The 15,464-nt window shown below is 39.3% G+C and overlaps 1 long non-coding RNA gene across 1 annotated transcript; it reads right to left on the bottom strand.

The window, feature by feature from the left end:
- Window positions 1-6,143: 6,143 nt before the first annotated feature.
- Window positions 6,144-9,817, bottom strand: LOC119715628 (uncharacterized). Its single transcript, XR_005262885.2, has 2 exons — window positions 9,046-9,817; window positions 6,144-6,709 (listed from the first exon to the last, which is right to left on the bottom strand). It is a non-coding gene; the product is annotated as an uncharacterized lncRNA (long non-coding RNA).
- Between the last annotated feature and the right edge of the window lie 5,647 nt (window positions 9,818-15,464).

Here is a 15,464-nt window from a genome sequence, read left to right as displayed (position 1 = left end):
TAAGGAAGACAAAATTCTCGGCCCTTATTAACTGCAAGTCTTTCCTGACCTGTCTCTGAGCTCATGTATCCACTGAGTCCATAGTCTGAAGAGCAATGGCATTGAAGCAAGGCAATATTAAGAAAAAGAAAAAAAGAGAAAAAAAAAAAAAGGAAAAAAAAAAAAGGAAAAAAAAAAAAAAAAGACTGAAAAACTATTGTTATCCGTACTCTGATCATCCCGCTGGCAACCTGTCTTCCTTTCCTCCAGGCACTGCCTCTTTCCAGACCACAGCTCCAGGCATAAGCTTCTAAATTGTTTTTTCATTCCACTCGAAGTCCCTCTTTGCTTTGGGCAGGGTTGTTTTTCCCACAGCTATCTGCAACTAACACAACGTGAAGAGTGCTGTATCACAAGTATTTAATTACATACTAATGCCAAACCTGTCAAAGTAGCATCTTCCTGTCTCAGCTCCTTCAAATGTAATGCAGCTTCTGAAAAACACAGCCCAAGAAGCTTCTGAGTCAAGCAGGGCTGGGGTAGAGCGGTACTTGAATGACAGGCATGTTTTGGTCAGCTGTAATCAGCAGACAAGGGATGAACTGAAAAGGAAGATGTAGACACTTAAGAATAGTTTCAGGCTGTCAGAAGTGAAGAAAGAGCTTCTCATCCCACTGCGTTTCAGGTCTGAGCCAATTAGTCTCAGGCCAAATTCCCACTCAACAGTTAGTCTTTGGCCAAATTGCTACTGAATCTTATGCCATGATTTTTTATTTTTTTTTCCCAATTATTATTTTTAAGAAAAAACTTGATGAAAACTCTGGGATCTTCCCCAGCACACTCTGCTGCCGTCTGCATGGCTGAGTCAAAAACTGTTCCATGTTCTCACACTTTGTTCTTTCAGCTGCTGCTGGCGGGGGAACATAGGACAAAGCTCAGCTGCCACTTACTGGAAAACTCACCCAGCCTTTGACTAATCCTTAGAGGCATTTCAGCACTCTGTAGCCCAGCCCTGTCTGGATGCCAAGCCTTGTACTTTCACCTGGTACATCTATGGCATGTTCAGCAGGGGGACGTGCAGGGAAAGTAGGCTCCATCTCTTGTTTTCCCATTGCAGAGCTTTTCCAGAACAGCCTCTTTTGGCCCATCAGTCCAACATGCTGGTTGAAGGCATAGCATTTTTATCTACATTCAGACGGGAGCCTGTGGTTTGTACCATCTTATAGCCACAGGCCAGCCTTTGTCACGTGCCCCTTGAGGAAGGGTGGTGGGCAGAGGAGGAAAACTTCCTCCTCCTCTTCACACTGTAATCGTGTTTCTCCCTAAAATATAATTCACTTTTTTTCTAGCTGGTTTTCAACTTTGATATGTAAAAGTCCCACAAATCAACTAAGAGTGACAAGTACATTTTAAAGAAAGGAAAAAAATGAATTTTATTAAGGGACTTTGCATTTAAATTAGCTGTATTAGGAAAAGTTTCTGCAATTATCTAATTAGCAAAGATATTTCTCAGGGCTACATAACTGTGAGAAAGGTTAGAAATGCATACTTTGGCTATGGCCTTGTATTTCTGAACTATGAATTTCAGATTTTTCTTTTTTTGAAACAGTTTTTAATTGCTTTTCCTTTTCATTTCTACTGTGTAATATCAGGACATTTACAGTGTATGTAACAGAATATGTAAGTATGTTTATTTGAAACCCTTTACAAAGTTACAGCAGGACGAGTAGAAGCTTAATTCAATGGAAAATCTTTGAGTAACTTTGCAGAAGCCAAATGCAGTAGAAAATCCTTGAGCAACTTTGATGGGCTGCATGATTGGTGAAAGTGTCAATGTCAGTATCTTAAATTGTTCATTAACTTGCTGCTGACAACCAAACTCCTGCAGCCAAAACAACCATTGTATGAATCACACACACACACACACAATATTTAAAAAAAAAAAAAGAAACTGAAGTGTTTTCCTGGTTAAAAAAAAAAAAAAAAAAAAGCATACATTAGAAGCTTATACAAAAAAAAAGCAAAACAAATTGTTAAATAAAGGTGGGATTATAAGTGCAAAGGGACAAAGTTGATTATATAACTGTATTGTTAGTTGTTCTGTGAACCTGAAATAAAATTGAATTAAATATTTATATAAAATGTCCACAGACCTAGAGAGGCAACATAGAGAAGAGGTGCTAACATTAATTTTACATATTTATATTTGCCAACATCATTAAAGGCTCCAAAGTACTTCTTGGATTTTAAGCCACACTGTGTTCAAACATTCAGCAGTCAAATGCAGTCTCAGATTACCAAAAGTGAGCATGATGTTTCTGTGAAGATATTAAACCACGTATCTGTCCCTAGCCACAGCTAAAGGGGAAAGTTGGGCTTCTGTAATGTACTCAGCTCTCCCTTGCAGATTTAGTGTCTTTTTTGCTCACTTAAAGTTGTCTTTTTAAGATAAGTTTCCAGCATGCCAAGTTCAGATGGATTAATAGGGTAACAACTAATTAAATTTCTTTACTTAGTTACATAAAGAGAATGAATGGCTCTGAATGGCAGCTCAGCCTTCTGGGGTATCAGCCACTCCTCCCCATTTTGTGCCATCAGCGAACTTGCTGCGGGTGCACCCTATTGCATCATCCAGGTCATTGATGAATAAGTTGAGCAGGACTAGATCCAGTACAACCCCCTCAGGGACACTGCTGTCACAGCTTGTCCTAATCCAGTGAACATGGAAGACAACTGTTCACTGTCTTCTTGCCGTTTTGGAAGTCTGTTATCAATATCACCCCAGCCTTCTCTTACATTAGCAAATTTGTTTAAATTTATTCCCAATAAATCTTATTTTCCAAAACTTGTTTTCATGTATCTCTTCTGGATTGTCTCTAATTTATGTGCATCTTTCTCAAAATGTGTTTCCAACTGAATAAAGCCTGAATCTCAGATGAGGTCTTCCCACTAAGAACAGAGTGGAATAAATACCTCCTGTGTTATATATAAGAAAACCCTGTTAGTACTTGTCAATACAAATTGTCTGTGTTGCAACTGTTTTGCATTACTGACTCATGTAAATTTCTGCTGGACTTTGTCTTCCATATGCTTTGTAGAGCTTCTATTGCTTAATCAGTTCCCCAAATACCACCAAGGGTTTTTTTTTTTTTTTTTTTTAACTAGCATGTTCCTTTCTTGGGCTTGTCTTTATCAGTTTGTACTATTACCTACCCCCCACCCCCTACCCCCATATCAGTTTAACTTTGACCCTTGTTGTTTATCTTCAATGTGTTTCCACCCTATCTTACTCATTTAACATATGAATTCATTAAGTATTCTCTAGTTTGTCACCAGCATTACTAACTTAAATAAGATTAAGTAGAATTAAACCATTTACAGGGATTAAATTTGCAACATTGCCTTGAAATATCCTGTTTGACAGAAATTCTTTGGTGATTACTGAATGAATATTCTTTTCCAATAGCTGAGTGTCAGCCTTACGTTCCCATCATCTTAACCACATTTCTCTAGTTTACTTGTGACAATCCTCAAACCCCTTATTAAATCTGAGATAAATCACAGCTGCTGCTTTCTCTTTAACACTAAGTCACTTACCCTAGAAAAGAGGAAACTGAACTAGCATGGCTTGCTTTGGTATTGGCATACCCACCTTATTTTTAACCAGCTTTTTATCTCTTACATGTGTTCTTTTTCCTTAGATACTCCTTGGAAGTTCTTCCAAAGATATGCTACCTGTCTGACTTACACTGATTCAAGGCTTCCTTCCTTCACTTATGATGCTATTGTTTTGTAGTCTCCTATAACTCAAATTAATGTCCACCCTCTGACTGGACTGAATTTCAAACACATTTAATTATTCTCCATTATCTATTAACTTCCTCTGTATCTACAACACAAAGTTGCCACTAACACATTCCCAGAACTTGATGGATCATCTGTATCCTCATCTGTTTCTTTCTCAACAGATATCTGAATAGTCCAGACCGTTACTACCAGCAAATCCTTACCTCTGCCATTACTGTGAGACTGAATCTTTTCTCTTTAATTTATATTTTTGCCTAAAAATGGTGAAGAAGTCTGCCTTCCATCTCTTTCTGGCCTTGAGAAGAATCATAGGCAATCTGAATTTGCAGACCTCTCTTGTGTCTTCCTTGGCCTCTCCTTTATCTTTGTATACTGCATTGTAGTATAAACTATCAACTTTGTTAGGTGTGCAGAGTACACTAAAACATTTTACAGTGTAATGTTTAAAAGAGAAGAGAAAAAAATGCATGCAAATGCATAATAAAGTCACAAAGAATATAGGATAACCCATATTTTACATATACGTATAGTATATGTATATATATAATGGAATGAATTCAAAAGTAAGTAATCTCTTATTTGAAACAATGGAAGAGTAAACACTGGTTCAAAACCAGATATTAACTACTAGAGGTTTTTTAATGTTTATTTTGAAAGGCTCTTGTAAAGTGGAACATACTTAGCTCTCTGACACAATCTGTGAGCAGGAAATTAACTAACACAAATTATATTTCTCACATTTCTTCCATTCTCCCTAATTGTGTCATTATGTAAATACCACACTTCTTACACAAGTAAATCAGCACCACAAGTTGCAGGAGACTAAGAAAATCTTTGATCTGAAAAGCACAATCAGTCTAGTATCTGATTGGCAGGAAATCTAAAGCTTTCCTAGGGTTTAAAAAAAAAAAAAAAAAAAAAAAAAGGAGGACGGACAGACAAGCTGCCAGCTACTGAAATAAATTACAAAACCATTAGATTATCTCATTGCAAAGGAAGGTTGGGAGATAGGTAAGGTTGAACAAGGTTGCATAAGGCGCTCTCTAATGAATTTCAAATGTAAAAGAAATTGTATAAAAAATGAGAATTAGTATCAACACCTGTGGCTATAAATAAATAGTCTGAATTCTCTAACCCAGAAGCTGGCAGAATTAGGCACACCTAGGCTATTTCTTCACATGAAGGACCAGGAAAGGAGACTTAAGTAGAGCTATATTTCCTAATCCATCCTTTCTTTCCATCCTTCATCCTGCCACTTCCAGGGACACAGAGATACTTTGCACTCAGGGAGAACGGAGAAAGAAGGGCAGGTGAAAGGGAGCCAGACGACCTCCTCAGGGAGGAGCTGGGGGATGAGTCTGTCCCCCCTCTCCCCTGTTCATGAGGAGAACAGAACTGTGACAGTCACAGGACCTCATCATTTCCATATCCAGACACATGCAGTCTCATTGTGGCACATTTCTGGCACTGAGATTTGTTTTCCTCATTCTAAAAATCATCTTAGATGTGGTCTTTCTTATTCCCAGGAGAGAATTTTTTCATCCTATGCACTAGGCAAAGGCAGGAGCCAGCAACACCTACAGCTGTTTCGAAGCCCAGCTTTTCAGGCTGCTCCTCAGTGTCAAATGTGTCTGTGTGTCTGAATACCAACCCAGCCCTATCTTCACATCACTCTACAGCACATACGTCTATGTACATACCAACACCTAGTTACAGACACTTGGGAAATTTTCAGGTCACCTAGAATCAGGCCTGGAGGGTTAGAAAACGATGGAAATTAGGAGGTGGAGTTGTCTTGACTCTACTACACTGCAAGGTCAAGGAGTCAAAATTCATATTTGAAGAAAAAAAGGATGTTTCAATTTGTAAGTATGGTGCAAATCTGAATGGAGAATGACAGATGGCCTCTCTCTTGAGATGTAGATGAGAGGAGGTATCTCACTGCCAAACTCAGTCTCTCCTCTGCACACTGAATATGCAGACGTGCTGTATGCACACCGTTGAAGGATGCAAGATAAGATTTAAAATCTTATCTTTCCGCAAAGAGTTTCTGCGAAAAAGAGCTTGAGAACCTAATGGCCTTCAACATTAGCTTACGCCCTTCCTAGAAAAAGTGTAGGTTTGTCACCAGACAAGGAAGGAAAAGTACTTCTTTATGGGAACTAGGGAGCTATTTTCCAGCTTAAGCAGTCATCAGCTGGCAGATGCTTGTGGAAAAGCTGTCCTTTTCAACTGAGGCCAGGAAAGCAGTGAAGAGATACTGAGTGAGAACATATGGCATGATTTCATATTGTATCTCTCTGTAGCCTAATTACAAGAGACAGCTAGCCCAAAAACAGGAAAGTGAAAAATGTCAGGGTGGAGCCTGCAACTGGGTGCAGTCAGCATGGAGCGAGACAGGGAGTCACAAACAGTAGGGGAGGGGTCAGGGGAGGTAGGAAGAAATAGCCACACTGGTTGCAAACAGTAAAAATAACAACATAACCTGTAATTTTGAACAGTGTTATTTTTCTTTTTCCATCTGCAGTAAATGGTATATGCTGTTTTGCTGTTTTACTGTTTCATTAATTGACATCCTCCATCCCTTTGACTTTAACTGGGCCTGGCTTGACTAGCATCCAACTTACCATTGTGATTTTTAATAAACAAAAGCTCTTTTTTGAAAGCAAAAACACACTTAAAAACAATATTTAAAAAACATGAACAAGATTGATGAATGAAATCGAGCCTTCTGAAATTAGGCAATACAAGAATGGAGAGTTCAGACACATTATAAAAAAAAAAAATTAAATGCATGATGCATATTCTTTTCCCCAGCTTGCAGGGCACCGGATGGACAAAGCCATGGAGCAAATCAGGACTTTGCTGTACAGGAGGTTGCTCTTGATGGGATTCCTCTCTCATTCATCACAGGATCTGGAAGCTGGTAAGGGATGAATTAGGGGTGGGAGAAAACGAAAGAGAACATTGATTATTTTTTTTGATGACATGAATGCTGACTTTGAAAATCACATTTCATCTTCAGCTTTTCCACAAAACTCCTGTGGAATGACCAACAGGTCACAAAAATAAAAAATACATGGGTGATAACTAATGCTGTATATGCCTTTTGATACCCAAATGGATTGTTAAAATATTGCTTGTCAACGATGCAGCAAAGACACAGAATTTACTCAAGAAAGAAGGTTTAGCTGCATGTTTCATGGAATAGACACCTGGCAGACAATGTCCCTGATAAACATAATGATATTGCAGGTACACAATAGTTTTGAGTACCTTAAAGCTTTCCTGAGATTTCTTTTTCTTTTTCAGTACAATATGATCATAGTTATATACATACATATATATATATATATATGGAAACGATTTCATAAATTTCATCTAGATAAAACTGGGGGAACTTTTGAACAGGCTTTCTTCCCTTCCATCCTGCACTTCTGTGTATTCTTTATGAATTCATAGCAAGTAATTCCCCAAGCCCACAGTGCAAACATTGCTTTGAAAACAAGTGTTTGAGACCCTGCCTTTAAACTCTGAGAGAGTCCCAAGGTCCAGGCAGTAGATTCAGGAGACTCAAGTGTTAGTTATGTTTTGAAAAGCTTTCTGGGGCCTGTGAGAGTGAAGCAAATAATAACTTCAGTTCATTTATTTACTTTTAAGAACGTTTCGAGCTGTTGAATAGTAAGTTGCAAAAGTCTAAAATACTTCATAGGGAATCATACATCCCTTAAGATAATGACATGCCAACCTCTAATATCCAAGCTCTCCACTAATGTTAGGTTTTAGTCTTATTCCACTATGTCCCTAAACACAAATCCAAGCAAAGTTGATGGCTTTTGAATGTAAGGTCAAAAGGTGAGCAAACAATTTACATGTGGCAAAAAATAACTGTGCTAACTATAAAATCACCCTCTTTTTCCCCCCAGTGAAAACAGACACATGTTAACTATTTGTCCTGAAGGAACAAGTTCAAACCAAGTGAAAAAGATGCAATTACATTAGTCACTTCTTAACAACATCATGTGTTTTGTTACAACTTTGGCATTTGTTTCAATACCTAAATTTGGCTCTCCCACACAATCTTGGAGTCATCAATCTTAAAGCATTTACATGACATGAGAAATGCAGGAGTTTGAGAATACAATACTATCAACATCTGCATTTAAAAAAATAAATAAAAATCCATTAAATATGCCTCAGCTTACTTCATTTTATAGTCATTCACAAATAATTTGTGGTCTCTGATCACACGCTTTGAAGCTACACTCAACTCACGTGGAAAGGCTGAATGACAGTATATGGTCACATCATCCATGATTCAGCGACATATTTTGATTTGTGTTGAAAAACTGAAATATGCACTCCGTTTCACATCAGACATGTGGCAAGAAGTCAAAGGCTCCCACCTCATGAGCTAAACTGAACTGCCTCAGTCCTAAGGAAAATATATCACATGGCAGAGTGTGAAGCCAAAGTGACTGCATCCAAACAGCCATATGCCCAGAGGAACAGACAGCTTTTACATCACCTAGGATTTCAACTAATGAGAACAAAATAGCCTGAAGTGAAGATAACACAGGCAGAGGAGAATGGGAGGTACAGGAGTTGTTCTTCTCCATAAATAAAAAGCAGCTTATTTCAGTGATGTTATGACCCAATAAGTCTATGCCAGAAGGCCACTTGGTTTTAAATCCCCTTTCTCCCCCTCCAGTGTTTCTTTCTTTCAATGTTTGAGCAAGCTGCTTTGTTTAGAGGGGAAGAATTGAGTGCCCAGAAACCCACGGGCTCCAGAGAGCTGAAGGAGTCTGCAAGGCTGCCAAATTTGGGGCTACAAGGTCCTATTCTGCACCATGCCAAAACACCAAGACCTGGCACCTCCATTCAGATCTCCGCCTGTTCACTGTGCAGATCACTCTGTCTGTTTTCCCCCATGCAGGATTTTGGGTCCCACTGTGTGCCCTCTCCTCTTTCCCCCTGACAGAGCAGAGGAAAGGATGAGGTGTGACAGAATGCAAGGTGGTTTTCTTTCTGCCATTCCTGAGCAAGAAATCTTGGGATGAGAGGAAGCAGGACTACTGCTCTCAGGAGAGCTGCACAGGGACTGGTCTCTTTGCTCCTCTACCCTATCTCCATAGGAGGTGAAGAGTCCTGCATGCTTCTGCTTGGTTTCCTGAAGGATTGCTCTTCACTGGAAGGTGGGGAGAAGGGGGCAGCATCCATTCAGAGGGATTCCTACTCCTGCAAGAGGCCTGTACATACGTTGTCATGTAAGAGTGGCCTCAGCCACAGGTGAAGGCTCCCATGACCAGGGAGAGTTGCCTGAAGTTGCATCCTCTTTGCTGAAATGTATGTTGCAAACAGAATAACTGAAAGGAAGACAAAATAAATAAATAAATAAAAGTGCTGAAACTGGATCAGTTCCCTGGAGAGACTGAGGATGAAGACTAATCTCTGCAAATAATGTTTTGCCCGTACAGACAAGCCGTAACATGCTCAGACCTCCCCAGTGTATTGCATCATAACAAATTGTTTTTAGGAATAACATGCCAAAAGTACTATGGGTCAAAAGACATTGTAGAATCAGGATTTAATTATTTTTTAATCAAAAAGAAATATAATAAAGGCAAATGTAAAACATTACAAGCACAAATCTGACATGAACTTGATGACTGATGTATATGCAAAGTCTCGGGCTGCTTCTGGATAACCAGTGTCCCATACTGGGTAGACAGATGATTAGAAACTTGAATTACTGACTTAACCATTGGGGCAGGTGTTACATCTGGGTAATTCAACATTCTGCTTTTATAGTTAAAGGTAAACAAAAAATAAATAAAAATAAAAATCCAGGCACAGGCAATAATCCTGAAATGTGATCCCAGAAGCTGCAAAGTATTTCTGTCAAGCCCCTTGCAGTTATGTTTCAGCAGTTGGTTCTGTCTCCTAAAGCCCTCTTCCAGGGCTGTATGCTGCTGCGAGTTATTACTCCACTTTTTGTTCCTTGAGACTTCACTCCTGCTTTCCTGCACTGTCCGGGGATGCTGAGGCTGGAAGCTCTTGGTACCCTCACCAGGGCAAGTGGCTCCCAGTGCATGGCCAAGTGTGAAAGCCACAACAACAGCCATTAAGCAGTAAAATGAACAAGCAGAAAGTAACCTCTGTGAGACAGAGTGAAAAAGGGCAGAGCAAGGTTTAAGGGGCTCCTCCTCTCTGCATAGCACAGGCACTGGGGTCATGTGGAGCCCTAGCTCACCTCACCAACACAATATTGTTTAGAGACTGGATTGTGCCCTCCAGCAGGAAATCCAAGATTCGTTAAGGGCTTTTTTTTTCCAAGGAAACTGGCATCTCCGAGAAGAGTTTAAAGCAGATTAGGACTCTGGACATGACTACAAAGACATACAGCAACTGTGTTCAGTGTTTAATTCTTTTGATCTTCCAGCCTTTAAAAGCTTGAAAGGGCTGTATAAATTTGGCACTGGAGATTTAGCTGAGGAAATAATTGCACAATAATTAAACTCTTAGATGGGATTTTGTATCTGCATCTCTACAGCTTGTTTTTTTGTTTATTTTTTGGTTTTGTTTTTTGTTTGTTTGTTTGTTTTTTGTTTCCAATGGAAATAAAGAGCACAAATCTGCAGGACATGATGCAGCCTTGCAAACAGACCCCCTGCTGCCACACACATCAAATCCCTTTTGCAGCTTCACCCTGCTCCAGGTTAAAAGTCATTTCTTTTCCTCTCCATTACTCCTTCTGAGAAGGTATTTCAGGACCCCACTGCTGTGTAGTGATTAGCGGCCAACATAATTTTGGTTACGCGTCTTTCATCCCATTCTGCTTCATTAGCTGAAATATTTACAATCACAGGTTCTCCAGCCCCCAAAGCATCCTTTCAGCACTTCATATCCCTCCCTGTAGGAAACCACCCTCTTCCACACATCTTACCCATGCGTTCCACATTTCCTAAGTGAAACCGTGCCTGTGTGATTAAACAAAAAATAAATAAATACGATTTGTTTATATATTCTTCCCTAACAGGGAACTGTCACACATGGGGCTTTGATGATGTGAAGATGTGAATTTATGACCTTTCTCTACAGTGTATCCTCAGGCTTGTTACAGGATTAAACTCAGCAGGTAAACTAATAGCTGTGGTCAAAGGCAGGGCATCTGTGTGTCCCCTGAGCTGATAGCTCCTCTCTACTACAGAAAAGAGGTCCTCATCTCCAGCATCCACAGACTGTCAACGATGAGAGCTGAGAAACCACTGTTGTTTGCTGGATGTCTCCTCTGGAGAGTCCCTCAAGCTGGCTGGAAATCAGCTATGATAAGTCCTAGTGAAAAGGAAAAGAGCAGCACCAACATATTGAGGATATATATGTAATGATACTAATTACTTAGTTCAGCTGCATCCCAAACATGAAAGCCGCAAAGTTGTCGAGTCTTTAATTTTCCAATAAACTAACATGGTATTGACTATGTCCAGTCATACTCTGACCTCCCCAACACTTATGACAAAGCACATTCAGGATCCAAAACAAGCAAACAAGATGATTCATTTAGCCCCAAACTAAACAGATGGATGAATCCTCTATACCCAAGGCAAAAAAAAAGCTGGAAGTGAATAGTACCATTTAAGCCCTGCTAGGCAGAAGAACTGGTAATGCTTCACTGTCCGCAAAGAAATCAGAGCCCACCAAGACTTGTAGGTATGACTTGTATCAGACTTGGGTCTGATAAGCAAATATATATAAGAGAAATTCAGGTTCTGGGACAACTCAGGCTGGTGCCAAAAACTAACACTGGGAGAAGGGACACACAATTAAATGAGCTAAACTGCACTTTGCAGCTAAGAATTAGGTAATGGGTGAATTTCCCAAGTCCTAACAAGTGAGTTTGGGTCTCTGGGAGCTTTTGAAATCTTCCCCATTATTATTAGGTATCTGGCTCTCCCTTGAGGATTTTAGGAAGACAACAATATGTCCTTCCTGAAAACCGACTTGTGCTATTACTTGGTCTGCCTTATTGAACTCTTTGGCACCGTGTATACCAGCTACAGACTGCGACAGAGTAGGAGTTCCAGTCTAATGAACAGATGAAAACAGACTAATATGTAATGCATATTTATCATGTTTTCTTTATCTGCTGCTGCCCGTGTTTGTCCACCGGCAGCAGATGAGTTTTACAATATATCAGGTACACATAGCAGCTTTTTTTCTGGTCTACTGTTGTTGCCTTGCGGTGCCTGCTAGCAGTAGGTGTTCTCCAGCAGGAGTGGAAGGGCTGGCAGCCCTGCTGCTAAGGCTCTGCTTCACCTCTGCAGCTCTTTCTTTTCTTCCCGTAATAGCTATGGCTCTTCTCCAGGCCATGGACCGCACTCTGTGAGCCACAAACATTTTTCCAAGACATTGCCCAGTCATTTTCAGCCTGCTTTCTTTCATGTTGGGTTCCACAATGCCTAACTTTGTGCCTGCATCCCAACGTTAGGCAGTATTTTCCTTTAGCATGAGCCCGTGTCCTTTCTCTGCACAGGGAGCTGCCAGCACTAGAGTCATTTCCCAAGAAGGCCCAGCAGCCTTGACTGTGTGAAAGGATGTCTCTGAGCTTTTTTCTGGGCCATTTCTTTCTATAACCTTTCTGTTAATCTGAAATCATGTTGTCCACAATCAACTTTTCCACTAACACTGCGTGGATAGACCTACCTTTGTCTTGAAGTTAGATGTTTAGCTTGTGTAACCAGTGGAAAAAGGCACCTCTAGAGGGCAATTCATCCTATTTATTTCAGACACCAGAGAGAACTCTTCCTCCACCAAGTGGAGAGGAAACATCAATGACCATCAATGTTCCTTTCTGTTGGTCAAATGCTGGATGGATGAGAGGTGCCCAACCCAAGGTTATCTTTAGCAGCTCCAAGGTTACAAGTGGGCAGGGAGCGCTCAGCTCCAAAACCAATTCCTTATTTTGTTTTGCTCTCCTGAGTTTCTAGCATTGCAGACTTGAGTTGGAATAATCATCAAACTTTTTCATCAGCTATTCTCATATGTAAAGGTTTGTTTCTAGCAATGGTATTTGACATCTTTCTTCTCCTTCCTCATGCACACCTTCCTCCCTCAGCTACTAAAATCAGAAAAAAATACAACCTTCTAAACTTCATCTGCCAAGATCAGCTCCATGGATAGGTTTAATTCTTATTTCTACTTTTATTCACTCTGCTATTAATTTCTAGTTGTATTTATTCCCATGTTTATTCAAAAGTTTTGCCTGACAACCAGCAGATCTAGTTATGTGGTGCTCTCTAAATTATACTTATTACTTTATTTTAGTTGCTACTTTGATCAAACAGTTATGTTGTCTATTAGATGGACAGCTGACATCAAGATCAATTATTCTAAGTAAGACTAGAAAATAACTCTTAATTGAGCTCACTCTTCCTGCAAAGAACTAATTCTGCAGAAGCTGCTGCTATCCTGGAAACTAACTCATGCCAAGATCACGCCACACCAGTTTTTTCCCCTCTGTAGAGGTTCCTTGGAAAGTTTTGCAGATAGATGAGCAAATGCAGTTCCATAAAACTGAGACCTGCATGAGAACTGCAAATGCAGTTCCATAAAAGAGGTGGCTTTGTCTTCCTTACGTCAATTTTTCTGCAGAAGAACATTGTTACACAGAGACCCAAGTCCTTGACATGAAGTAGCCTTTGTTTTGTTTTGTTTTGTTCTGTTTTGTTTTGTTTTTCAGGTCTGATTGTAAGTTGCTACAACTAAGTCCTCAAGCTCAGTTTGCCTTGAGATTCAGGATATTTTCTCCTCAGAATGTGTTGAGACCAGAGGAAAATTCCTGGGAGAGACCTACCCAAAGGACTATACATATGGTGACAACTAGAACTCTAATTTTTATTAAATAAATAAATAAATAAAATAAAATAAATAAAATTAAAATAAAATAAAATAAAATAAAATAAAATAAAATAAAATAAAATAAAATAAAATAAAATAAAATAAAATAAAATAAAATAAAATAAAATAAAAAATATTGCCATTGGGAAATTGAATAAGATAGATCTTCCTGACTAAGGATTATGTACTAAATTCACATCCCCACAATAACAGTCTACATTTCCAGCCTCAGAAGGCATGAGAGGACACAATACTTCAAACTCTGGTAGCTGGAGAGAGAATGATCAGGGACAGCTGTGGCTGTGGCAGCAGTCAGGAAAGGAACCTGCTCCGTCCAGATTTGTTTTCCTTTTGGTGTTAAGACACTGCTGCAGGGCCAGAGCAGAGGTAGGTTGAAGAATGGAGCACATCCTAGAGCCCCTGCAGCCCAGAGAGCAGGGGACACTGCTGCCAGGGTTGAGCACTTTCCAGAAAGGTGCTGGAAAACAGGACCCCCAAGCAGCCATCTCAAGCCTTCCTTCCCACCCAACTCAGACACCAGCACTTTGATTTCTTTTGTGTGTGTTGTTTGTTTGTTTTATTTCTTTTTATGTAGTATTTACAAGAACAATGTAGAATGTATTTCACTTGCTTATAACAAAATGAAATCAAAGTAAAACATTTACATCGTGCAGTTCATTTGAACAAATCTACCTGTAAAATATGTACATACTGTAGTTTATTTGAACAAGTCTAGCTACCATGAAAGCCTTCAGAAAATTACTGTACCAATAGTTAAAGTGGGTATCACTTACTTCATTAAAGAGTAAATCTTTGTTTCTTTACATTCCCCTTGTATTCAAGACACCATTGAGTATGTAGGGGCAGCTCCCTGCATGCCCAATTTTTATCTCATATTCACATTTCCTTCTCCTTCTCTAGTGTGGAGGAGGATCTGAGGTATTTAACTTTCTTTTGACATCAATACTCCATATACAAAACGTTCTACTTCTTTTCCACTACTTAGTGTAATCCAACCCTGTTCCCACAGCCAGATGTGTTATCATGCTACTCTGGGAGGATATAGATGGATGGAAAGAGCAAACCACATTTTTGAAAGGTTATACTTATTGTCAAACCTATTTTGTTATCTATTTATAGAATAACAATTGCTGGAGAAAAAAAAAAAATCAGGATTCCTGATGTACCTAAAACTTTCTCTTTTTTCATGTTCCTTCCAACTATATTCAGCATTTTTCTTCCTTCAAAGAACAAATATCCAAGTAGGCTGACTTTTTTCGACACATTCAGCCACATTTTTGCATCTGCCCATAAAATCTATGTATCGTTTCTTGTCGTCTTTAACATCCTGCACTTGGAAACAATAATTCCTGTTGTCTTGTCTGGTTGCCATTGACACAAACCATGTCAGAAATTCAACTCCTGTATCTTTTCAGCGAACATTTAGAATGTATAAAGGGAAATTTTGTCTTAAATTTCATAAGTTGTGAAGGTTCTTGCTAATAGCCTGAAGGGTTTCCTAATTCAAGCCACATCCTAGTCTTTAAAATTCTTCAAATATTTCTTGGGCTAAATTCAGAACCATCTGTAAGTGGAGGTGGAAAGGAGATTGACAATGGCTTCTCCCAGATGTCTGAGAGAAATTCATCTCTCTGGTCTGCAGGACTACACACAATTCTAACATTCTTACTTTACAAAGTTGTTTCTTTAGAGCCAACATTTTTCCTGATTATTTTTTTCCTGATTATTTTTTCAAAAAACCTCCAGGCTGGTTTTCCTAA

The sequence above is a fragment of the Anas platyrhynchos genome, chromosome 1 (genome assembly GCF_047663525.1).
Source record: "Anas platyrhynchos isolate ZD024472 breed Pekin duck chromosome 1, IASCAAS_PekinDuck_T2T, whole genome shotgun sequence".
Classification (NCBI taxonomy): domain Eukaryota; kingdom Metazoa; phylum Chordata; class Aves; order Anseriformes; family Anatidae; genus Anas; species Anas platyrhynchos.
This window is presented reverse-complemented; position numbering and strand designations above follow the sequence as displayed.